General features: G+C 37.1%; 1 protein-coding gene and 1 pseudogene across 9 annotated transcripts in view; one reads left to right on the forward strand and one right to left on the reverse strand.

Annotated features, from left to right (window-relative positions):
- Positions 1-27482, reverse strand: part of NAALADL2 (N-acetylated alpha-linked acidic dipeptidase like 2) — a 1180713-nt gene that overhangs the window by 247871 nt on the left and 905360 nt on the right. The window lies entirely within an intron of this gene.
- Positions 9430-13165, forward strand: LOC141578192 (heterogeneous nuclear ribonucleoprotein D-like pseudogene; annotated as a pseudogene).

The raw sequence follows: 27482 nt of genomic DNA on the forward strand, positions 1-27482 counted from the left end.
TTGTGGTGTTTGGAGAGTTACCAGTTGATAATGCTGGACATTCCACCGATACCTTAGTAAGACCTCCTCACTACTTGTGACTGAGGCTCTGGACCACCAGACTCAGAATAGAATGCTTCCTCCCATGGCCCCTTGAGCTTCCCATTTAGGTCTCTCTCCAACTGCAACAGTGAGGTAGGCCTGAGCTCTGTTTTTTTCTGTTTGTTTGCTTGTTTTGTTTGTTTTTTTTAATGTTTATTTTGTCTGCTAGCAATGCAGAACAATTGTAAACCTTTATCTGATCCAATTTAAAAAATCATTATCCTTAGCAGAAAAATACAAAACTACTCATTTTTTTTCTGCCTGTTCTTGTCACTTTCTGTTGTGAATCTATATACCCCAAATAATTTCTCTTTGAACCATGGAGTCGACAGTCAACAGTCAAAATGGTTTACTGTTTTCTTTAATAGAAAGAATGAAAGCTGTTTCAAGGATAACACCTAAACTGCCTTGTTCATTACGTCAGTCTGTGATGATCACATATATATTGTTACGTAATAGGTGCTCAATAAACATTTGTTGACTAAATGAAAATCTTGTCCGATATAAAATATTTAAGAGCTAAAAAGTAAACATTTTAAAAAATTGTGTAACACACACCTTCTTGAATTTCTCAAATCAATGTCTGACTAGGGAATTATTTGAAAAATATGAATGGAGAGAAATGGAAAAACATCAGATCCATTTATATCTGTCTATCTACATATTGTTACCTATCTGTAAATTTCAATGTTAAAATATAAGGCTTTAGTCAATGGTTGTTGGGAAGCAACTGTGAACAAGCCTATGCCCTACGCCCTACTCTGTGGAGATCCCACTTTGTGTGTGATGTAAATTCCCTCACATCTCTTAATTTTCTCTGGGATTGGCAAACTTGAGCCTTCTCCACCTTAGAGCTAGAATACATATATTCTGCTTCCTCAAATGTCTACTTGAAGCTAAGAGGAAAAAGAAAATGTTCATATTTTATATCCCATTTTAGATTTTCTTAAAATTCATTAGTGGAATATTAAATTAAAATTAAAAGGCATGCATTAGTTAAAGCCAAAGAATATTTCAAAGTCAGAGGATTTTATCAACATACTAATATATTAAATCAGTAAAACCAACGGCCATCTAATTGGGATCTCCTCTCTGTATAAGTTAACACAGTATTAACTCTTCAGAAATTCCTTTGGATTATTGTCACTGACATTACTTATTTTATATTCTGTTTCCCAAAGTAATTCGATAAAACTTAATGGTGACAGTAACTTTCTGATCTAGCTTTTTAAAGTTTCACAAGCAAATGAGTATCTAAAAACCACAATTCATGGCTTGAAGTTTCAGGCATACCATCCTTGGCAGATTAAATTTGTCAAAATTATTTTTCTATACATTTACATATATAAAAGGCATCAATCTACTATACAGAACCCACCAAATAGGCCAGATATTTCTTATTCAAATAAAATTACCAGCATTTTTCTTCCAATTCTATATATGCTCAACACATTCAAATTTGTTTAGACATCAGTAAACAGGAAGTTAAACTTGTTAACCTTCCATGGTCTTTCCTAACCTCATCATTGACATATCTTTTCTTTGAACAAATATGGGAACATCAGCTGGTGAGATCTTGGTCACAGCAACTAAATGTTCACTTCAGGAAACTAAAAGCAGGGAGTTTTCTCAACTATGTTTCTTCTCCTAGTTCTTTATACCAAGTTTACCACTAATGCAATTTTTTGACATAGTTGTGTGGTATTTTGAAAGCCACTGCTATTTTATGATTGCTATTAATGTTGCCATTTGTATACTAGAACACTGAGGCATAGTTGTAGAAGTCAATATAACATTGGATTCATTACCTAATTGTCCTATACTTATTATGGACATAGATAAAAATAAAACCTTCCTGAAATCAATCTCTGCTATTCCCCTACACACAAAATAAATGAAACAAAACAAAATCTCTATGCTCACAGCACAAGGTATAGTGATACAACAAATCTACAAATTCATAGGCTATCTTCTCTATATTGCTACATATCCCTGATTCATTTTAATATAAAATACAGTTTAGAAGCAGCAATGTTCAAAGAGAGTCTTACTTTACCACTGAGCTTTATATCCTTGAAAAGTTACAAATTCTCTCTGAGTTTCAGTTTCTTCATCTCTAAAAGGATAGTAATACTGTCTATTTTTGCAAGATATTTACCCAGATACAAATGCAAATCACCTAACCTGGTGTCTGGATCATCAGAGCAGCCAAATGAATAAAATACATTCTTATCTTCAAGTTAAAATGAGTAAAGAGTAGAGGTTTATTTTCAAAATTTGCTCTACCAAGGCCCCTCAGTATGTATCCTTAAAACGTATCCACCTTTTAATTTAAAATTTTAAATAGTAACTACTTACCATGTATTTAATACATACAAATACCTCAATCCCAGCTCGCCACTAAAATCAGGCTGGATGAATAAGACTTCCTATATATTATCTTATTCAGTCGTCACAAACACCCAATGAAATGAGTATTCCTTGCTTTTAGAGGTGAGAAAATTAAGAGGCACATACGTTAGGTAATGTGGTCAAAAAGCTACTGACAACTACCCAATGTAAACCTGTTTGTCTGCCCTTTCAACTCCAATATATTTTCTCCCAAATAGTATTCCCTAGATTAGATGGAACGGAAAGTAACTTATTGTTGATAGCCTACTAGTTGCCAAATACATGGCTAGTTATTCTTGAGTTTTATTTTAAGCCCTCTTCAAGGGCTGTCTGTTGTCCTCAGATTTTTACAGAAAAGGAAACTAAAGTACGCAGAGGTCAGCCAGTAATATATGACCAGTAAGTGGCAGAGCCAAAATTCAAAATCAGATCTGTCTGGTTCCAAAGCCCATGTACAGATGGTATGAACAGTGAAAAAAGTTGGGGCTTTGGAATCAGACCCATCTGGGATACGGTATCAGGTTTGCCATCTGTCAAATCTATTAAATCTCGTTGGGCCTCAATTCAGGCTCCTAAAAATGGACATAACAGTGCATTTCTCATAAGTTTGTTGAAGGAATGAAATGAGATATGTATGTATATGTGTGTGTGTGTGTGTATATATATACATATACATATAAAAAAAACCATGTTTAACAGATTGCTTAAGATCTAGCACATTTAAAGGTAGATATTATTTCATCTGCCTCAGGAAGAAGTGAAGCCATAAGGACCGAGATGAATAAAAACACTTCTATGATACACAAATATGCCATTTTACTCCTGTTCATTTTCCCTCTTACCTTTGAATAGGGACTCATATGTCATGTGACACTCCATTATCTCCCACAACAACTAATGTACGTACACCCACTGGAAATGGATGGGTCAGTCATCCTTTTCATTCTTGGAACTTGAGATTGAGACATCAAAAGTGTAGCTAGTCCTAGTTACAGGCATGGGGAGGGGGTGTAAGACTTTTGTAACTACTGACTGTGTAGTCTTTTTTGACCTCGTACACTCTGTTAAAGAAATAGAGAAAGCCAACTCTCCTGGACAGTAGCAAGAGAATAAAACAGAAATGCAGAGTTGAGCTGAGATCAGAGAATATGAAGCAACAGAGGGAAAGAAAGCACATGGCTGATCAACTGTCAAGTTTCTGAAATGTCAGGCTGATTCCCTGAAGTTAAGTTCCTTGAGATTGTTTTTTATGCTTTTCAATAAATGTTTTCATTTATGCTAACTCAATAGTTGTTTTTGTAACCAAAACAATCTCTAAACAGGGGGAGAATATGGAATACTAGACACTGTGGTTATCCCAACATCCAATATATTATTCTTCATTACACAGCAGTCATGTGACTCGGTGGGACTGCTCACCCACAGTTCAAGGTGTGGATCCTGACAAGGTTGAAGAACCTGCCACAGGACTGGTTAGGGAAACGGGCTGAAGCCAGACACCTTCCGTTGGCCAGGAGGCTAGGAGGATTTTTTTTACCCCGAGGGCTTCCGAGAAAGTTCTCTTGCTCTGTGGAAAGAACTCTCTGAAGATTCGCTTTCTTTCTTTTTGAACAATGTGAATGAAGAAATAAAATCTAGAACTACTGAAACTATTGTGTAACCTTCAAAGCCAATTTGAGAACAAAGCTGATTCTCCAAGAATGATGTAGCCAAAAAATCCTAAAGAACAAGGCCAAATCAGCTCTCACCAGGTCTGCAGCCCTAGCTGCTTCTGAGCCAATTATCTCTGCTGTTTAGATAGCCAGTTGAGTTGATGGTTTTGTCCACTGAAAATGAAAGCATTTTTCCTGGGACAGGAGAGAGGAAAGGGGATGGGTAGACAAAAACCAATAAAGTCACTGTGGAGCATGTTGAATTTGACAATCATATAGAATATCCAGGTGGAGACATCTAGTGTGTAGTTGGAAATGCAGCTTTGGAGTTCACTGGAGAGATCAAAGCTGGCAAAGTAAATTGAGAGGGTCATCAGCATGAAGGTGGGAACCAAAGCCCTGGGTATAGTTGAAGTCATCCGGAGAGGACACATTTAGGACTGATTGGGTGCTGTTTTCTTTCAGTCACCAGTATCATTTAGCTCAGACAAAATCTACTTAAATGTTATTTTTTAAAATAGGTTTCACTTGCATTTGAAATGTTTCAGAACCATCTAAAAATTAAAACTCTTAGAAGTCACAGATACTCTACTACACAGCAAGAAGTAGGCAATTGTTTGAATTGCTTTTCAGAAAGACAGGCTAGAATTTCAATGCTGAGGATATTCTCATATAGGATATGAGTTTAAGGATTTGAGCAGAAGGACTAAGCATTAGTTTTCTATTACTATTTACTAGAAGGACAATTTGCAGATATAACTTTTGCCTGGAATTTCTTTTCTTTTCCAATTCACTCAATTTTGAACGCTATCCTCAATAAATGACATATGTGAATTTATTAATTCCATTGGCAATTTTATATAGATATCTACAGCAAAGCAAAAAAACCCCAAAAAACAAAAAACAAAAAACTAAGGATTTGAAGTTACTAAGTGCTTATTTTGGAAGAAAGGCTGATTTTTGCTTGCTTCTTAAAATCCCCAAATGTATATCAGAAAATTTATTTGACTGAAACAACCCAGATATTTTCTTTACAGCCCACATGAATGTTAGATTAGATAGGGATGCAGCACTACCAACATCAGAAAAGAAATTAAAAAAAAAAAATACTGGAAGAGAAAATGGAGAAGGGATTAAAAATCAAAAGTGAGGGGAAAACAGTTTACAAAAAATATAATTACTTTCTCATAACAGGAATTTCTGGCTATGTCTTTACGAGGAAAACAAACCCAAGTGCGTCCTGAACAGCAGAGAAAATCAATAGAATCAACTCTAAAAATAACCATCTACTTTGTGAAGATCTTAACTCTGATATATAAAATTGACATTTTTATTCATCTACTTGAATCTCCTCACACCATGAATGTTGCCATTAACCTACGTGGAACTTGCCCCATTTGATAGAGAAGCCCTCATATGGAAATTTTGAAAATTCTGTTATAATCTCCCTAATAGATATACTTTGAATTTTTGGATGTGTGTTTTTGCTTCTTCTGTAAGTTTCCCTTGGAGTTCTAGGTAATGAGATCCAGGCTCTTGTAAAAATAATTAAATCTCAAGCCTCAATTTCCTCGCTACTAAAAGGAGGAAATTAAATCAATTTTTTTAGAAGAAGGTATTATCTCTTGAAAATCAGAACCTCTAGAGGTAAATGGATGAGTGCAGTTCTTTGAGAAATCCATATATAAGAATAAAACAAAATTTTATTTTTGGAAAACACTGATGTCTTCAGGTTACAGAGTACAGAAACTTTAGCTCAACAAAATCATTTTTGAAAATACCCTATCTTTTGCAATTAGAGCCCACCAGATGGAGGAGAAATGCGTTGGAGGAACATGATTCCAAGGGGAAAGCCCTATCAGAATCTTCCCCCGTTAGGTTCTAGAAGCTGCTTCCAATTCAGACGTTTTATTGTTTACACTTCTCTCTCTCCTCTGCCTTCTGATGCAGTTTTGTACAGTTTACATGTGAGCAACGGCCTCCCTACAATTTGTATTCACTTCTGAAATCTCACAACTGGCATTTCTGCTGAGTTTCAACTCTCCTTTCTGAAGAGCCTACTTTGCATCTTTTCTCACTCTCTTTCCCCCATACTCTCACCAACCAAAAATGCTTTGTTATAAAAATGTAAATATACTTTTCAAACTACACATCCACCCTGGTAAAGAAGGTTATAACCTATCTCTTGAGAATCAACTAGATTCCAAATCTGTGGGTCTTCAACCTCTTAGGGAGACCACAAGATTATAAGCAGTCCTGGAATACAAGTATAAAGATTTATCCATACAATAAGTCAAGTTATAACACGTGTATTACTATTTTTCAAATGTGTAATGTAACACATATATAACATAAATGTGTGTATATTGCATATAATAAATTAATATGTTGAACTTAATATGTTAAATGTGGAATATTACAAAATGCTGTTGGGATTTATAATATTTAGTTTTTTTTTAATGTTACTGAAATCAGTATATATCATGTATTATAGCAGGGAGATATTAAAATAACTCCTCTATCTAAGTGATTTGGAATTATTTGACTAAATTACTCATTTGAGTATATTCATGGACCTCCATGGATCGTCTTTTTTATTGGAGGAATTAGATTTTTAGAGACAGGCAGAAGGGGATTAGAGACCCACTAATCTAGCATTCTTCATCTATTATTTAATTTCTCACGTATATTTTCTCAAGTATATTTTGTCTAGCTGAGTGACTAGTCGCATTTTATTGTAAGAAAATTTGAGGAGCCTATCCAGCATCCAAGAAGCTATTAACTATCCAGCATGTGTCTGGATTACAACCAGGTAATTAACTATCCATCTCTACCTACAACGTTGGTTGGTGGGCCTCATCAGCTATGAAAATAGGAAAAAATGTCAGACTGAAAACAGCCTATGTAGTGTTCAAGTGAATGTAACAGCAGAGTTCTGACCACGACTCCACTTAGCTCCAGCAAACACCCCGGCAAGCTCAGAGCTCCTCCCGCCTAGGCAAGCTGTCGGCAGGTCCTTTTTCCTTTCTTTCAGCAGATTCCCATCTGGCTGCTCAGATGACAAGCCCTCAGGCTCCTTTCATTTTTAGGTTTTTACCGCTAATCATTTCAAAGAAAAGAAAACAGCCCAAGGAAAGTGAAAAACCTCAGGGAAAAACAACCACAAACCTTTGGAAACGTGATTCTCGGGACTTCGAGACTAGAAAGTGTAACTCTCTATTTGCTGCAATAATAGAAAAGCCAGGTGGTCTAGGATGAATGCGTGTCTGAAAGTGGATTCACTCAAACACTAAATGAGAGTGAAAGGAATATGGGAAGAAATATGGGTTTTCCTGGGAAGAAAGTCCCACATTTCAGCAGGTGGATCCCCAGAGCCAATTAAGACAAAACAGTAGTAATGTTCTTGTTTAAAGTTTTTGTGTGTGTTTTGTTTTTACTTTGTTTTCTTTTCTTTTCTTTTTTCTTTTAATTCTGGAGACCTCTATTTGGAGTTTATTTCCTCAAGCTTCTGCCTAGTCCAGGAGTGATGCTACCTCTGGTCAGATCCTCAGCAAACCTCCCATTTTGGCACAGTATGTATTTACCAATTTAGGAAGTCTGAAATAATATTAGACACATCAACCTCTGCTTACAGATGCTTTAGGAAGAAAAAAACTCAACAGTAGAACGAGTTTCATTTCATTTTAATTTTAGCTCTAATTTTAAGCAAAAGCCTTACCAATTTAATCTGTGCAAATTTCTCAACTATTTTTGAAATTCCTAACATATTTAAAAAACAAGAAGAGGAAGCATGACTGCCGATTCCTCCTTCCAATTATTTAACTGTAAAATAAGGGTGAACTCTAGTCAATCTCCACACAGATCCAAAGGCGATGTAAAGCACAGCAGCACCAATTGCAAATGAATTAGGGTGTCTTATTTTTCATATGTATGTATATTTTGCATACATATACACAAATACACCTTTTTGGTAAACTGAAATTTACTAAAAATTGCATGAATTATGTTTGTTATTTTTCCCCTGTACTAACACTAGTCCCTGCTGCAAATACAGCAGTTAAGTAGCTCCAAGGTTAGCATTTAGCAAGAGTGTCCTCATTTTTAAGGAGGCTGATACTTTACATTTTAAAGATCCTGATTATGAATTGTAGATTATTTTTTTAAAGGCTCCAGGCATTCTTGTTCTCTATCACACAGTCCTGATAAATATTAAAATCTAAGAGGGTTCTTAGAATACTTTCTCCACTCATAATAGAACCTGGATCATTGTTGGCTTTGATACTCCTGTAGAAAAAAGCTAATGTGAAAATGTAATTTTTTAGAAAAGTAATAGTGATGAATAGTGACCAAGTTATTGCCATAAGAGTATATGATAACTTGAAAAAAAAACACATAATTACAATCTTTTTTAGAATGACCTACTTTCAATTAGGTGTTCTATAGTCATATGTTATAGGAAAATGCTTTTAATAACCACACACAATGAAGGCCCTGGGATGTTCATTAATTAAAAAAAAAAAAAAAAAAACTCATGTAATTTTCTCAAATGCATTTGACCAATAATTCCCTTTCTGATAATCACTGAGAAATAAAGTTTGAAAAAACACTAAGATTAGAAGAAGTCTAACAAACATTTTATTTTTAAAGGTTTTGATCATTAAATGTATAGTTATTACTCTAACGAGATAGGGTAGGGGGTCCCTGGAGAAAGAGAACCAGGCATGGCTTTCTTGACGTAAGAGAAGCAATTTTTGGCGTTAGCCATTTTGGTATCTAAGTTTGGCCACAGTGCTTGTCCTTGAACAGGTCTCTGTAATAAAGATGTTAAGAGAACAAAAAGCAAGAGAAGTAACAACAGGAAAGATAAATCAGTTGTAAAGACTCCGGTCCTATTTCAGTGGTCAGGACCAGCCCAAAGCACTGTCTTGAGCTGTTCTGCAGAGTTTAAATACCTCCTTGGTAAGTGAAGCCTAAAGGATGTTGATGTTGACTTTTTCTGACCCTCACGTCTTCCATCAGCTAAAGCTTAGGCTCCGCCCACCATCTAAGGCCCTTCATGAATATGTATGTGCTCATATCATAAGACTTCCTCACTTCTGTTATTGGGGATACACTGCTTTGGGAAAGATCCCCCATGTTCTCCTTACTAGTAACAAATCCTTCCTTCTCCCCATCTTTGGCTTGGTTGTGTCTTTTGGCTCGACACCCACCAAGAGGTGAACCCAGTTTTCAGCTAACATTACTAAGTTATGACACTGTTTTAGATCACATTCAACTGGATGTGTCCAAAGCAGACTAGATTCAACAAATGGGTTCCAGTATATTGGTAGGTGGGTGGAGAAATGGGAGGTGCTGTAGGGGAGGGGAATAAGGGAATAATAAAATTCCTGGGTTCCGCCCAGGCTAATTCTGAGCTTTGTCTTGCTGATCTTTATTAAAATGACCTGAGTGAACTTCCTTATTAAGTAGATAGATTATATACAGCTAGAAATAAGGTGGTTAACAGAATGGTTAAAAAGCCATGGTAAATTGGATGCTTTACCAAAAACAACCAAAATAAATTCTAAAAGCAATTGGAAGTTCACTGAATCTATGTATCTATCACACATTATACTATATGTATATGTATTCTATGCATTTTTCAATATATCTGTATATCTATCATTTTCTATCTTAGTTTTATAAATGAAAAAAAAGAGAATGTCTAGCTATACACCCCCTTCTCAGTCAGTCAGCATCTGTGAGACTCAATGAGGCTACTTTTTGTACCATATACTTAGAGCATATTCTTCATTCCTAACAGCATACAAATTAGCATATTTCTGTTCGTCATTATGGATTTACAAAGCTATCTCCCTTGTTACCATGTAAGCTCTGGGAGAAAAAAAAAAAACAACTTTATATTTAGGTCCACAGTGCCTCTTAGCACAATAGGTGCTACTTTTTTTTTTTTTTTTTAGTTAAATAAAGGAAATAAACTAAAGAGTGTAACTGTAGAAGATACAAAAATGATATAGAATGTATACTCTAAATAGAGATGGCAATATGAAATGGCACTGATGTTGAGGAATTAAGCGGTATAAACTGCATAAAGAAATCACGTCCTGGAGTTGACCGCTGAACACTGCCGGGTCCGGGGCACTGGCTCTCTGGAGCCCCCTGTAACTTTACAGGGGTTTCTCCCTATCCGCAGTCCTGCATCCATGGATTTGATTAACCACAGATCATGCAGTACTGTAATACATCTTTATAAAGAAAAAAAATCGGCATATAAATGAACCTGCACAGTTCAAATCCATGTTACTCAAGGGTCAACTGTATATACTTGCTATCTTTCATGTTAAGTCCTATGATACACAGGATTTTAAATTTATTTACTTCACCCAAAGAAAAAAAAATGTAGATTGTATTAAAAATTACTTATGATAGATCTAACCAAAAAATTACAAGTTACTAAGTAAAGACCTAGGAAAAATAGATATTAGAATATCAAAGTGATGCAAGAATCAGATTATCCAAACTACACTATTAGAAGATAGGGACAACGCTCCGCCACCACTGCTGCTGTGACTCGGACTGCACACCAGCACCCCCCCCACCGACAACGCCGCCGCCATGGAGGACATGAACGAGTACAGCAACACAGAGGAATTCGCAGAGGGGTCCAAGATCAATCCCAGCAAGAATCAGCAGGATGATGGTAAAATGTTTATTGGAGGCTTGAGCTGAGATACAAGCAAGAAAGATCTGACTGAGTATTTGTCTTGATTTGGGGAAGTTGTAGATTGCATAATTAAAACAGATCCTGTCACTGGAAGAACAAGAGGATTTGGATTTGTGCTTTTCAAAGGTGCTGCTAGTGTTGATAAGGTTTTGGAACTGAAAGAACACAAACTGGATGGCAAATTGATAGACCCTAAAAGGGCAAAAGCTTTAAAAGGGAAAGAACCCCCCCTCAAAAGGTTTTTGTGGGTGGACTGAGCCCAGATACTTCTGAAGAACAAATTAAAGAATATTTTGGAGCCTTTGGGGAGATTGAAAATATTGAACTTTCCATGGATACACAGACAAATGAAAGAAGAGGATTTTGTTTTATTACGTATATAGATGGAGAGCCAGTAAAGAAACTGTTAGAAAGCAGATATCATCAAATCGGTTCTGGGAAGTGAGAGATTAAAGTTGCTCAGCCCAAAGAGGTATATAGACAACAGCAACAACAAAAAGGAGGTAGAGGTGCTGCAGCTGGTGGACGAGGTGGCACTAGGGGTCGTGGACGGGGTTGTGGACGAGGCCAGGGCCAAAACTGGAACCAAGGATTTAATAACTGTTATGATCAAGGATATGGAAATTACAATAGTGCCTATGGTGGTGATCAAAACTATAGTGGCTATGGCAGCTATGACTGTACTGGGGGTAACTATGGGAACTATGGATATGGACAGGGACGTGCAGACTACAGTGGCCAACAGAGCACTTACGGCAAGGCATCTCGAGGGGGTGACAATCACCAAAACAACCACCAGCCATACTAAAGGAGAACATTGGAGAGAACAGGAGGAGATTGCTAAAGTAACCCATCTTGCAGGACGACATTGAAGATTGGTCTCCTGCTGATCTAAGAGGATAATTTTGTAAAAGACTTTCTAGTGTACAAGACACAGCTCTGTCCAACTGTATATAGCCGCCAATTAGTTTTCTTTGTTTTTACTTTGTCTTTTGCTATCTTCTTATGACTCGATGTGGATTTGTTTATACAAATTTTATTTGTACGGTTTCATGTTAAACCTCAAATAAATGCTTCCTTATGTGAAAAAAAAAAAAAAAGAAGATAGGCTTCAGGTTGCCTATATCTTCCTAATAATCAAAACAAAAAAGAAATAAGATCAGTCTCACCTCAAATTATCCATTTATGATACGCCAGAGCTGATCTTCCTAGAAATGAGATCTGAAAGGAAATCTGCAAGTAACTGAAACAAAGCCCTCGTGGGATGCCCCATTCACAGCATCACAGCATATAAAATCACTTTCCAGGGACAGAGTTTTGTAACATGCCTTGAAACTGAGTGACAACATCACGCCAAGGAACAAGAAGTTTCATAGAGAGAAGCTAAAATAATGTAGTTTGAGGATTTTATGCTTTTTTATAAATCTTAGTCTTGAGTGGAGAGATGTAGAATAGTCGATTAGCTCAAGCAAGGTTTATCAGGAGTGGGACTGATGACATTTTAGGCACAGTTCTTTTTTGCTATGGGGGCCTGTCCTGTACATTACGGAACGTTTAGGAGCATCCGAGTTCTCTATCCATTAGATGCCAGAAACAATCTCTCATCCCCCATTGTAATGACCGAAAGTTTTTTGAAATGTTTCCTGGGGCACAAAATCACCCCCATTTGAGAACCACTACTTTCAGGCATTGATTCCCTTCCTTATGGTAGAATCACAGATCCGGTAAAGAATCTGCTCAAAGTTATGAATTCTTTAACCAGAAAAAGTTCTGTGAGCACACAAGACAAAACGCGCGTGTCATGTTCAGGGTTCACGGACCTTTTGCTACACCTCGGTTAAACACCTCTCATTTAAAGGAACAGAAGATTGGATGTCTTCCAGACAGCTTCATGAATGTTTATTTATTGCAACTGAACATTATATACAATTGGGTGTTTTAAGGGATATATGAAGAAACTGAAAAAAAAATTGTTCATAGAAATAACTGAAATAAGAGAAAACACTGCTTTAACTAAAGCTCGCCACAAATGATTTCCATAATTAAGGTAAAAATAAGTTAAACTCCAGCTTTTTTTCTAAAGAAAGTAAGGTGTATTTTAAATATTTAAATCAGTGGTAGTGTTCTACTTGTGTCCTGAGAAGACAACGTCAGAAGTGAGATAAGATATAAGAAAAATTATTTACTGAAATCTGTTGTACTTAAATTTGTTGTTTCTACATGGCAAGCAACCTTTCGTTGGAGAGACCATCTCATCTGTGAGATCTGAGTGGGCTGATTCCCCTTGTGGTTCCAGTGAAGACCACACTGTCCCCCCAATGGCATCGCAGAGCACACCATCTCCTTGCCCCAGAGCCTATTTAAGATGTGGTATATGACCTCAGCTGCGTCCTAGTAAGCCAGCCGGGGCAGCTGAGGCACCTTTGTCCCCTGCTGGGTATGCCAAGCCCGGAGCTGCCATGCCTGCATCTGTCACCACGTGGGGAGCCTCCCACAATGCTTCTGAGCACTTACCACGCGCCAGCCATGGTGAAGACAACCAAAGGCACTGCTTTCAGTAGTGAGGGGCAGTGAATAAACATATAAACAACACAAAAAATATAATCTCAAGTCCTGATGAGCGCTTAAAAGAGCATAAAGATGTAGAGAGGTAATGTCTTCAAATTCTTGGGATTTTAGTTTAACACATTTAATTATTTAATGGTTTCCTCTCTTTTTTTTAAGCCAATATGAAAGTTCAGTGCATTCTTGATAGCATGCTCTAAAGGGAAATAATATAAAAAGACATTATTAAATAATAACCTAGTGTTAGAAAGTGGGAAAATGCTTAGTATTTTCATTATTAATACTGTCCTGAGGAATTTCCTATTTAATAAAAAATATGTCAACTATTTCCCTAGGGCTGCTGTAACAAAATGCCACAAAAGATGTAGCTTAAAACAACAGAAACTTGTCTCAAGGTCTGGAGGCTAGAAGTCCTAAGTGTTCTCTAAAAGGCTCTGGGCTAGAATCCTTCCTTCCCTTTTCTCAGCTTCTGGTAGATGCCTTGCCATTCCCCGGTTTGCAGATGTATCACTCCAATCCCCTCCATGTCTTTACGTATCTTTTCCCTGTGTGTCACTCTGTCCCAACGTCCCCTTAAAGAAGAACATCCATCATTAAACTAATGCACCATGACATCATCTTAACTTGCTTATATCTGCAAAGACCCTGATTCCAAATAAGGTCACGTACACCAGCACTGCAAGTTAAGACTTGAACATAACTTTCTGGGGTACACAATTTAACCCACCATACCTTCTAGAGATTATACTAAGCATTTAGTATACAAAACATAATGGAATTTTAAAAAGTAGAATTACAACTAAATAAATTCTGCATATTTTGAACAAAATCTACTTATTTTGAGAATTTTAAATATATACAAATGAATATTAAACCACAGGATTTCTTCCAAAGATACAGTGGCATTTCTTTTTTGACTCAAGTTAAAGTAGTTTTGTTACTTAGACTATAAAAAATCATATTCTCTTAAAAAACAGTTCATAAAATATCAAAGGGAAAAAATCCATATCCCTTGAGACAAAGATACTACAAATATTTTATCATACTTTCATGTATCTCTCTAGTTGTATCAGTTTTAACTTACGTTTCCAGATTGTCGCATTGTCAATATTGTGAAACTAATATGTTTAGATTTTGTTGTTGTTGTTGGAAACATTCTGAATCTGTATAATCTAGAAATTATAAGAGAAAGCTAGTATTACACTTTTATGTGCTAGATAATAATCATCTTTGTCTGCAAACTTGCCAACCGATCATGAAATTTGAAGATTCTCACACTTGATTCTCATTTTAGCTCCAATGGTAGTCCTTTTTTAAAGTGGGCCTTCCTTTTTTTTGGACAACACAAAATGTAGAGTTCTTCATTCTTCTTGGCCAGTCAATAAACATTTTTCTTTGATGTCCCCCACTGTTTGTTGTTCTGCCGTCTTAAACTAGAATAATATACCTTTGCCATATGTAAGAGTAGTTATTCACCTTAAGTCTCTTCTTTCTTTAAGCTTTATGACATCAGTTATATTTCAATATAATTAATTTTAATATAATTAATTTCAGATGCATTTACTATCTTTCTCACTTTCTTCTAGTTACAAAGCCCTCTTAAACTACATTCTTCACAACTCATGCAAATTCTCCAGGGATGGTGTGGCCACATTAGTGAAAAGTGCAGTAATGACCATCCCCACTCTTTTCTCTCACGTTTACTAATGCAATTTAAGATAAATGTAGCCTTTTACTACTCATAGAATACTGGTGATTCCTGTTTAGCTTGCTGCCAAATAGAATCTCTAGAACTTTTCCACATATGATATTTCTAAGAAATGTCTCCTCCAATTATCTACTATAATGGGAATGAGCATTGGTAAGGATACTGAAAATCCACAGATAATTCTCCAATGACATCTTATCCATTAATTTAAATTCGTTCTACAATTAAATCACTGCAGGATCACTGAAAAGTATAAAAACAGACTGGTTTACCATTTGGTGTCTTTAACTGCATGTCTTGCTAGAAGTAAAGCAGAGATTCAGAAATGATAGAAAAGCTGTAACTGTGCTGTAGATAATCTTATTGATAATAGCCCAAAGCACTGCATTTTAATATTTTGAACTTTTCGTATTTTAAGTTCATACATTAGCTTTCCTTTTAAAGCACTTCAGTAATACACTCCATCTTTCAACGTGGCTAATAGGGATTCGTTGGACTACTTGTACTTGACTTGCTAACCATTCACGTTTCACCATCATGGTTGATATACAAGTCTGATCATTCACACTTTCATAAACAATTCTATAATGTCTATTTATTAATTCAATGCAACTTCCTTCAGTGCCTTAGATGTATCAAGTCTGCATCTGTCTTGCAGTCTGACATGTTTCTGTGTGTATTTGTGTGTACATGTGCACATTTGTTTGGCTACACTTAACAATGGTCCATAAGAGTAAACAAAATCCATAGGATTAAAGGCACTATTCCCTCTTGTCATCTGCTTTATGGGTCTCCTCTGAATTGGTTGATAACTTAGGAAAAAGTATTGAATTTCATGAATTCAGTTCTTAGCTCTGTCACCATCTAATTTCTGGACAGTAAGTAATTTTCTATATTAACGATATAACATCATTGGTGTGATCTTCACATTTGGAAGAAATGACATAAATAGCAAATTAATACTTAAAGGATGTTTATATGAAGCACTGATATCTGACAAAATTTTTAGTTTTAATTCTGCAAATTTGTTTTGTGAGACATTATCAGAAATATGTCAAAAAAATTTATAAATTGCCAAGAATAAAGAAAAGGTTATTTTGTATCCTCTCTTTTTATCCCTATTGCAAATTAAGGCCTGTTGAGAGATAACTAACACATACAATGATGAAAAATAATCATTTATTTAAAGGTATATTTGGGCCTTATACCACTGCATACTGTAAAAGCCACTGTAGTCCATTTGTCTGCTTACTGATAAATTGTACTAGTGAATATACGCCATTATAAATCTTAAGATTATGGAGTGAGAGTAGAAACTTTAGGAGAAACATAAGAGACATGAGACTGTTTCGGGTACAGTGTCACTAAAAATAATACTGACGTAAACACAAATCAAGGGGTGTTCTAACATGCTTAAGAAGAACTGGTCTTGAAGAGTGTTTAGAAAAGAGAAGTAACTGCAGGTATATGCATATAAAATTAGCTACACATTTGTATTATCTCCAAACATGGCACAGACAAGGTGAGGAAGCCTGGTACTTGCATGATAAATTGACAGAGATGGTGAGAAAAGTACTTAAAACAAGTTAGAGTTAATAGAAGTGATAGTAACAAGCAGATGTCCAGACTTGGGGAGGACGGCGAGTAAAAGAAAGTATTTTGTCCTCTTGTCATGATATTTGTAAGTAGTAAAATTGAATAAAATTTTACAACAGAAAGGAAGAAATGACTAACATGATCACAACTTAGAGCCATCGAGAGTCCAGGCCTTGTGCATTTTCAAACTCTGAAGATAATCCTCAAGGTCTTTTACTTTTTCGTAACTGGTATTGAAAACAACAAACTGGCAGATGAATCGCTCAAGCAATAGTTTTCCTTCATTATTTGAGAATTTCAGGTTCATGGCTACCAGCTTAGAAAGAGGATTCGATTATCCAATCCCAGACTTTTGAATTAGAAATTCTTAACAAAGAGTGCACACTTGAATCATGCTGGTACCATGCAGTAGTTTGCAGAGTGTATCACAAATGCTCATTCCGCATATATTCATACATTTACACAAAAGCTGGATGTCAGTCCTCTATTCTCAGCTGGTACCTCCTTCTTGCTTATGTAACCAGGGAAACAGCCTTGTTCCTCAACCTGAAGAGATGTGGGCCAACAACTAAACAAAAGGTAAACTATGGGGATATTTTGTTGCCATAGGTACACACACACTTATCCAAATTTATATATTTATATACCTATATTTATTTATATTTATTTCTAGTGAAGAACCACTGTTTTATAGAGACTAGACAGGAAAAACATGCTTAGAAAAAAGCAAAATCCCAGCTGTGGAAATCTATTTACATGAATAGAATTAATATGTATAGCTCTTTTCATTCCTTTCAGCACTAATTCTACCTCTCATTTTTATCTGATTTTCCTCCTTTCATTCATCTGTAATCTCACCTGTCAGTAATTGCCAGAGACTGTTTGCTTCTGAGACCAGTTCTTTATTCATTTTCTCCTTTAGCAGAAGTGCTTTCACAAGGACAACATACCCCTAACTGCGTGCAACAGGAACCCGCCCTGGACTCCGCTCCATTTACTACCTCCTGTCCCAGCTGTAGTTGGTACATGATTCCTATCAGAGGGGGTTTCACAGCAACTACCAGGTAGGTAAAAAAGCAAGATCAAAAATCAAAATCTGATAACCTCATGAGACTTGCCAGAATACCACCTCAATGTTTAATGCTCAATTATCCATATATAATGTCCCCCGAATTGCCTTCTGTATTCATACAGAAGGGAAAAAAAGATGGGGGAAAAAAAATAGATGAAAACCTTTACATTTTTAGAGTGAAGATAATCATTTTCTCTTTCATTCTATTATACTTAATGGCTTTTAGGAATGCTAATAAACCTGTACATTTTCCAACACTAGTGATAATGTTCAGTCATTTTCAGAGCAACACAACTTAACATTTAAATCCTCAAGTAATGAATTCAAAGGTATGCAATTAGAAAAGTATGGGAAGCAAAAACTACAGCTTTTATTAAGAAACTAATTCAATTACAAGTATCATAGAGGCATTCAATTTTCATGCTGCAGTTACCTCCTTCATCTTAACCATGACCCCACACACCCCGAAGCTGCCCATATTATTTCTGAAAAAGAGTGGCATGGCATTCACTTTTAAATTCTCACAATCAATGTATTTAGGAGAGGCGGCAAGGTATCTGTACACTGAAATCCATCTGGATTGCCCTCTGGTTGGTTCATTACTCTTACTCATCTTGTTCTTAAGCCTAGCTTTGTCTCCCAAATTCAAGTTTTTGATCCTCTTAACCCTTTGGAATGGTGGCTCTCCAAGAGAGCACCTTGTATAGATTCCCTGCTAACCCTGACACGAATCCTTGATCTTAAAAAAAAAAAAAAAAAACCTTTAAAACAGTTTGTATAATTCTGTAATTGTGCTGATTATCTAACGTCCATCTCTCTGAAGCCCTGGGGACCCAAGATGCCACACTCTGCTGTCTATTGTAGCACAACCTCGACATCTTCAGATGGCTACGGTAAATCAGGTTTACAACAGTTGAAAAAAGCAATAGTGAAAAAAAAAAAAAAAGATGCTTGCTTTTTCATCAATTACCTTTCCCAACCATGGCTACTATAGTTTGGACTGCTCCATAGTATTGCCCAGAAAAAACAGAATTAGACTATGCTTCCTCAGAACATGCAAGCTGTTGGAATATGTTAATATCATAGACCAGAGCAGAACTTTTGGCAAAGATGAAAACGTTCCTCTGCACTGTCCAGTAGGGTAGCCACTGTCACATATTACTATTAAGCACATAAAAAGTGGTTTGTATGACCGAGGAATTGAATTCTCCATTTTATTTAATTTTCATTAAATTTAAACCTAAAAATCCACGTGCAGCTAGTGTACACTATTGAACAGTTCAGGTCTAGACTGTGGTTTCTTTCAGGGCTTTTATCTTCTTCTTTTTATCTCTAGAATTGTGCCTGGCACATAGAAAAAAAATGGGTTCCATGAATAATGTTTACTGAATTAGTAAGAGAGTGAATTGTGTACTATGAGATCAGCTTCGAACTTCCAGAAAAACTGAAATAAAAAGAACACAGAAACTAGGACAGAGCATTGAGCTCAGAACAGTGTGTTCAATAAGTAATAGGTACATGTATATTTTAGAGTAGCTTCTTGTAAAGCTGCTTCTGAATATGTTCTTTCACACTAGTGTAAACAGGGAAGTCTGAACAATAGATGAACTCAGCAAAGCAGACAATAGCACTTCAACTTTGAATCTGAAAGAGTTTGTGTTCAGGGGCTGCTGACCCAAGAAAACAAAGGCAAATTTTTTGCCTCCACTGGCCAACCTTTCAGGTCTAACCAAGGAAAACTCTTCAAAGTAGAAGAAACATGCGGAGGCAGGTGTTATATTTTTTATGCAAGTGACAACAGATAATATCTCATTTGAAAGACGACCAGTCCTCTCAAGAAAACCGTACAGTAGTTCAGTCCCGACTCAAAAGCATTTTTCACCACGTTGACACTCCCGTCAATTTTTGCTTTATCTTCTGTCTTCTGTCTTTCATATGATAAAAATAACTATAGAAAAGGAGCTTTGTTATCTGAAGTTACTTCTTTCTCTCTTTAAAGTACTAAAAAGGTTGGATACTATTTTAGTTTCCATAGGATTGGCATTTCCGCATAAAATCTTAAACAGGAGAAATGAAAGGGCATTGGGGAAGTTAAGCATGCTACATCAATGCCATGTCCTAATATCATAATTACTTTGAAAGTTCAGTTATTCTTTTTAAATTGTTGATATCACTGACTATAGCTCCCATAGACTTGAACCAGAATCACTGACATTTAACCAAGGGCCTAATTGCTCATGAAAATTTCCCCAAAGTTTAAGGAAACTGTTAAGCCAATTAGTAGACAGGAACCCACTGATTGAAGCTTAATCCAGGCGAAACTGAATGCATCCTGGGTTAAAACATGATTGTAACGAGGACTAGCTCTTTGCACACTAGGTTCCTGGCATTTGTAACTTCCTACTGTACTTGAATTCATTTAATGCAGAAGCACAAACTCAGTCCCCGAGGTAGATTTTGTCACATTTATGGCTCTGGCAGGATTTGCCTGATCTGAAGCAAGTCACTAAGTTTCTTCATGCCTCAGATTCTCCCTGAGTAAACTGCGCTGACTGTGAGCAGGAGCCCCTGCATGAATGGGCTAGGGCTGCCGCCACCGAGCCACAGCCTGGGTGGCTTGAGCAACAGAAATGCACTCTCTTGCAGTTCTGGAGACTAGACATCCAAGATCAAGGTGTCAGCAGGTCTGGTTTCTTCTGAGGCCTCTTTCCTAAGCTTGCAGACGGCCACCTGCTTCCTGTGTCTTCATGCGGTCTTTCTCCTGTGTGCAGACGTCCTTGGCGTCTCCTCGGGTCAAATGTCCTCTCACACGGACACCAGTCAGACTGGGTCAGGACCCACCCTGATGGCTTTGCTTTAACTTAAGCACTTCTTTAAAGGCCCTATTTCCAAGTAGTCATATTCTGAGGTACTGAGGACTAGGGTTTCTACATATTACTTTTGGGGTGGGGGGACAATATTGGACTATAACAGCCCCTTTTAGTCTCTCCTGAGAGTTTTGCGAGACTAGATTATGATTAGTTTGGGTCAAGACATCTAGAAACAACAGACTCAGGAGTGCTTAGCTTTCTACCCATGTGTCCACATGACTTTTCTTATCGGATTATTTTCTGTGACATGACCCTATTCACACAGCTCTTCAATACAGCTTCTTAAATTAATTGTTGAGAGAAGGGTGGGAGGAGAGAAAGAGAGAGTGATTCTAGCTATGATACAGGTCCAGTCCCTCTTTACCAGAGAAAATCTATAGCATAATAATAACAATTAACATTTATATTAACTAAATGGCAAGCACTCTGCTGCAAACTATAGATATAGTCAATTCCTTTACTCTTCACAAAAACCCTTCTAGTAGGGACGATATCACCTGATTTTATGGGTAAAGAAAGGAGGCCCAGGGCTACTAAGTGGAGGAACTGGGATTTCAACCCAGGTAGACCGAATCCACAGTGCTCACACAGCAGGCTTCAGTGTGAAATCCTGGGTGATTTTCTAGTTCTGTCATTTTCTGCCTGTTTTATCCTTAAATGAGTCATAACTTCAGAGTGCCTCCCTGTAACAGTGCCTAATTTACAGAGCTGTTGCAAAAGTGAGTGAGTTAATATGTAACGAAAAACTTTGAAGACTGCAAAACACATTATAAATATTAATGACTATTTTTCATCATTTCCAAATAGTTGATACAACAGAGTCAGCAGGTGGTGACATTCTAATTGAGAGACTTACAGATATACTCAGTGCCATCACAGAGAGACTAGTCATGACAGAGCTGACTGACATGTCCCATTCATGTGGGAATAAATAAAAGTGAAACTTACATTCCAATTCATGCATTCATCTACTTACGTATTCATTCATTCAATATTTAAATGCCTACTCTATACAGTCAAAAAAAGCTGCTAAGATAGCAGGAGCTTCAAATAGATAAAAGATCTATAATTCATACAATGTGATTATTACTACAATAGAGCCCTTTAAAGTATACACAGAAAAGAAGCAATTAATTTTCTTCTGGTGTTCAAGGAATGGGTAGTAAGTCTATCAGGGAAGATTTCATAGAGCAGGTGACAATGGTAGACTGCGTGGGATATCCTCAAAGGGGAAAAGTGAGACATTCACATTGGGATCATTACCTGCAGCGTTAAAGGGCAAAGCCTGTTCCTGAGCTAGCAAGCCACTCATGCAAGTTCAACCTTAGGATGCCTAGAGGGGGCCAGGTCTGGTAGGGGAGATAGGGACGCTAACGTTAAAGCTGTGGTAGTTATCTAGAATGAGGACATGAATGTCATAATACTGAAAAGAAATATTACGCTGTAGAAATAGGCAAACAACAGGGGCTCTGCTCACAGATCTCTGTTCTTAAAGACAATCTACTATCAACATCTGGAAAACCCTCAAAATGCAAAAGAATAGACTCAAAAGGATTAATCCAGATAATTTCACAACAATATTAGCAAGCAATTAAGAGGTTGTGAGTTATGGCAGTGGAAGTTAAAAATAGGGAAGAATGAATGGATTTAGGGCCTCTGAAGTTAAATTAAATGGAATTTGGTGACTGATTGGATAAGGAAGAGGAAAAGAAAAGGAAATGTATTAAGTTAAACCATGTGAAATTGCTGGTTCTGTATGTCTAATGGTTGGACATTGGCTGTGAGTTTCAATCTACTATGATAATACCTAGCTTGCTAGCTGCTGGGTTAAGTGAATCAAAATGACCCATTAACTGAGAGAACACATATGGGAAGAGAACAAAGTTTGAGGAGTGATGGAAGAGAAATGACATTTAGCCAATTGGAACTGAGGTTCCTGGGCATTTTCAAGCAGGCAAATGGGCACCAGAGAGACAGGTTCCGGAGATCTCCAGGATGTCCAGGGTAGCTGAGGCCTAGGAGTTAATGTGTTTTCTTCTTTTTTCCTTCACATTCACCCAGGTAGAGTGTGAAGAAAAGAAAAGACCTGAGGATGAAACCATGTGTTTCCACATGTGCATGAGTGTGGAGGGGACACATTTAAGGGACAAATACAGACATGACTAGTGCAGCAGGAAAAGAAATCATGAAGAATGCCTTAAGATCCAAAATGAGAGATGCAGAGCCATCTGTAAGGTTAAGAGTTGAAAAGAGACACCTGATTGTCCCCTATTGACCCTCAGGAGAGCTGAGATGTTCCTGTCCACTCTCTCCAATGCAGAAGCATTTTCATTCAGTAGCAAAAGTGCAAATGAAATCATCGCGGGAGGAAGCGTGGACCAAAGACCTAAAAATGGACATAGTAGAAAAATCCCTTCAGAGTCTGGAGGATGAGAGAGGAGAAAAGGAGGGCAGTGTCACAAGGAGGGGCAGCACTGCCAGAAAGACTGGTTTCATTTTGTCTTGTGTGTTTGTTTCCTGAGGGTGATGAAAAAAGTCTGCTTGAGGGCTGATAAAAAAGATATAGTGAAGAGGAAATGAATGGATATTTGGGAGAAGAGGGATCTGTGAAGTCCCGATGAAAGAGGTAGTGGCAACAGAAGCCAACATCACAGCAAGAGAGGAATAAAAATATCAAGGACCTTGTAACTCAGAGCCAAACCACATGAACCACAAAGTCAAGAATATTTTTTATAAACCTGAAATGTTGATGATGGTGACTATACCTTAACATACACCTGTGAAATAACCCCAGAGATTATATCTAACTAGTCTCCATAGATTAAAGAGAGCTTTGCATTTTTAAATCTGGTTAATTCTTTTCTGTACCTTTTATACTCCTGGAAGTGTTCTGCTTTTGTGTTTTCCCACCTCACACTCTTAAGGCTAGTGAAGTGTGACGGAGATGAAGAAAAGTCTGTTAAGGAAAAGTAAGTAGACAAGTTTACATTTTTTAACTCATTTTGGAATATGATTTTTCACAGCAAGGGTATACACTCCTGGAAGGCTGATAACATATTTCATCTTTACAATTACTAGATCAAACATGTAGAGAATGAAAGTTGATAGTTCCTAAATGTTATACAATATTATCTAAAATGAACATAAATTGCATGAACCTTCAGGTTTTCACTCATTCTAAGATGACCTTCGGAAATTACTTCTGCAGCCATAAAACTAAACATTCAAGGATGATGCATGTGCGGTGCATTAAGTGAGAAGTGTCTGCATGGCACACGTTGAGAAAGAACAGTTGGCAGGTCTGCCAAAGCACCACTTTGTAGTTCCTTTTTTTTTTCTCCCATTTCACCTGTGTAAAAAAGATAAAATATCTGTGTTCGAGAATCTTTAAGTGTGCTAAAGCTTATAATGTGTGTGTGTGTGTGTGTGTGTGTGTGTGTGTGTGTGTGTGTGTGTACTGTGAGGTAAAAAAGAAGGTAATAATGGCAGTAGCCAGAATTCTTGGGTCAAAAGGGAGCCTGGCAGTAAATGACTCGAATCCTGCTGTGACCTAAGATCTTCGATTTCCATGTCCCCTGATTAGCCTCCCTGTGATTCCAATCAACAGAACCCAGGAGAAGGAGGAGGCAGCAGCCTTCGGGAGGTCCTAACAGCCATAAAAATGTAATGACTCAAGTCTTTGAGAGTTCAGACTAAAACACATGAAGAAAACTTGTTGTTTACATAGATCTCTCTCATATTCCCTACTCTGCCCCTCCAGCTTTGCTTTCTCTCTTCTCATTCTCTCCTTCTCAGAGGAAGAGGTGCTCAATCTGCTTCCCAAGGTCAACTCCCCCCGCTAAGAACTTGAGTACATTTTTAACTGTCTCTTTGGGTCCCTGCTACATTTACTATCTGATGTCTTTTTTGTAGCTTCAGTTCCTTTTTCTTCAGAACATAAATCCTCAGCCTGCATAAATCCCTGGTCAACATTCTAAATAAATGAAAACACAACACAACAAAAAGAATAATTCAATGATATCTTCCCTTGACTGTCATTCTCACAAGTGATGTCTGTTCTGTTTCTCTTTTGCTAGGAAACAAACCATAGTGTTTGAAAACAATAATGTATGATGATCACTCATGGTTCTGTGGGTTGATTGCGTTGCAGTGGGCAGTTTTCACTCAGGGTCTCTCATGTAGTTTTGGTTGGGTGGTGGTCCTAAGAAGTCATCCAGGCACACATTTGTGGTCTGATGTCTCTCTTCAGCAAGCTCTTCTCATGGCTACCCAGAGTCTCCTCACAGACGGCAGTCACAGGATAACTGCACTTTTTACATGGTGACTGGATCTCTCCAGGGCAAACATTCCGAGAGACAGGAAGTGGAAGCGGGATCCATCTCTTAACAGGACGAATATCAAAGAATTTGTGGCCACCTTTCATCTGCCACATATATCTACTTCCCTTTACTGCAAACAGTCGTGTAATAATTCCAAACTCGTGCTGCTCTTGCATCCTCCCTGCTCACCGTATCACCCACACACGAAGAGCTAACCTTGACTGAGAACTTGTGACTTGCCAGGCACTATGTCAAGTTCTTTTTGAACATAACCTCAAGTAATATCTATAAAGCAGACAAAATTACTGTTACAATCTCTACTTTAAGCTTGAGCAAACAGAGCCTTCAAGATTTTAGGTTTTTGCCCATGATCACATAGTTTGCTACTTAGTAGACTAGCTAACAACTGGAGGCTACTCTGTTCTCCCTCATTGATTCTTTAATTCCTCACAATGTGCTTTTGTTTCACCTGAAGTTGTTCTCTTGGAGGCCATCATTGATTTGCTGTTTCTCTAGACAAAATAGCTTTGATCAACCCTTCCTTGATCTAGCTGGGGCTTTTGAGCTTGGTGACCAATCTGTCTTCTTAGAACCCTCATCTCTCAGCATCAATGACAGTATTTGATTTGGGGTCTCCTTTCATATCTGTGACATTCATTTTTCTTAATCTCATAAAGTTTACAGTTTCAGCAAACATTTCTCTATCTACTTGACTTCTAATATTCTATATTTAGCTTTCACCTTTCTCCTGAACTCAAGTATAATTTCAAATTCTTTGCTAGTCTTTCTACCCAAGTAGTTTGCCAATATTTAAGCTCAATATGTATGAATTATTTTCTTCATTTTCAAACTCCAATTAACCCTTTTCTTATATGCTTTATTTCTGATAAAGGGCACTATCACAATCTCAGTAACTAGGCTCAAAATGTTGGCTACGTGAATCCTTATTTTTTGTCTTATACCTCTTTCTTTTGAGAAGATCTTTCCTCTCTCCTTGTCTAAGGGTTTGAAAAGAGGTTGATCCCAACTGTAGCTCCTGGGGTGGAAAGCTGACTTAAATTGAGTCACTAGAGCCATTCACTACTTTCTGATTGAAATACATATGAAGAGGCTCCCTTTTGATGGAGATTTTCCAGCCTCTTGGATGATGTAATTCTGGAGTCCAGGAGCCATCTACACCACCACATATATGCAATCTACCTGAAGATGAGCCAGTAAGGGAAAGTGGATCTGAGAAACAGCACAAGAAGGAATGTCTTGATTCAAATATATGAACCAATGAATTCTCATTTTCATTTAAGCAAGTTTGAGTTGGTTTCCTGTCACTTGTAATGTACAGAATACTGACTGATGCCACTGTCATCATATTTGACTCTTGTTCTCCTAACCAATTCCTGTTAATTCTACCCCGATACAGTTCTCTTCTGTGTATTATCACAGCTACCACCCTAGCTCAAAACTTCATCATCTGTCATCTAGAGTAAAACAACAGCCTCCCACTTGCTGTAGAACTTTGCTGTTTCAATCAATCTTACTCACTGCTGCCAGGATGATCTTTTAAAATTATAGTTTTGATAGTGTCAAACTTCTTAGCTTGTCATTCAAGGCCATTCACAATCTGTCTGTATTTATCCATAGAGTTATCTACCAATTCATGTATTATGTAGCAGAATGTAGTGCTTAAAAGCAGACTCTGGAGCCAGATTCCTGAGTTTAAATCCTGAATCTGCCATTCCTTAGCTATATAAATTGATCGGCTTTCTTACCTTCTCTCTGCATTAGTTTCTCCATTTACAAAATGGAGCTAATAGTAACTACATCATAATGTTTTATGAGGATTAAAGTAATTAATAGTGGTAAAGCACTTTGAATATACCTGGCACATAATAATTATTAGTTATTATTATTAGTTTTTACAAGAAAGTAAAACATTAGAGTGAAAGAATTTTATTTCCTTTCTTTTTTGTAGCCCTAGTGTCTAACACATTCTGATTCATAGAAGGCTCCAATCAGAAGTTTACTGAATAAATGCATGAATAAAAAGAAAGAAAGAATGAAGAAGGAAGGAAGAAAGAGAAAGGAAAAAAGGGAAAGAAAAGAAAAGGAAAAGGAAAGGGGAAAAGAAAAAAAAGAAAAAGAAAAACTTCTGCTTTCTCTGAAAACAAAGCTCCTTGCTCCACAGGAAGGTCCACATCTGTGTTTCTACTCTGTGCCTTTAAGCCTGTTGTATCTTTGGGCTAGAAAACTCTTTTCCTCCAGTATTATATATGGGATACTATTTATACTTCAATACTTTACTCAAATGCTGCCTTCTTGAGTAATTGACTTAGATCCCTCTAGCCAGCTATATATGCAACTGTCCCCCCAAAATTTAGTCTGATTTATCTAGACTTCTCTAATGGCACATATTTTTCCCTGCCTTGCATTAGAGCTATTTATGTATGCACATTACACCTTGTTTCTAAAGAAAAATGATTATGGCAGGTGGAAGAAGGATTATCTTC

This window comes from Camelus bactrianus, chromosome 1 (genome assembly GCF_048773025.1).
Source record: "Camelus bactrianus isolate YW-2024 breed Bactrian camel chromosome 1, ASM4877302v1, whole genome shotgun sequence".
NCBI lineage: Eukaryota > Metazoa > Chordata > Mammalia > Artiodactyla > Camelidae > Camelus > Camelus bactrianus.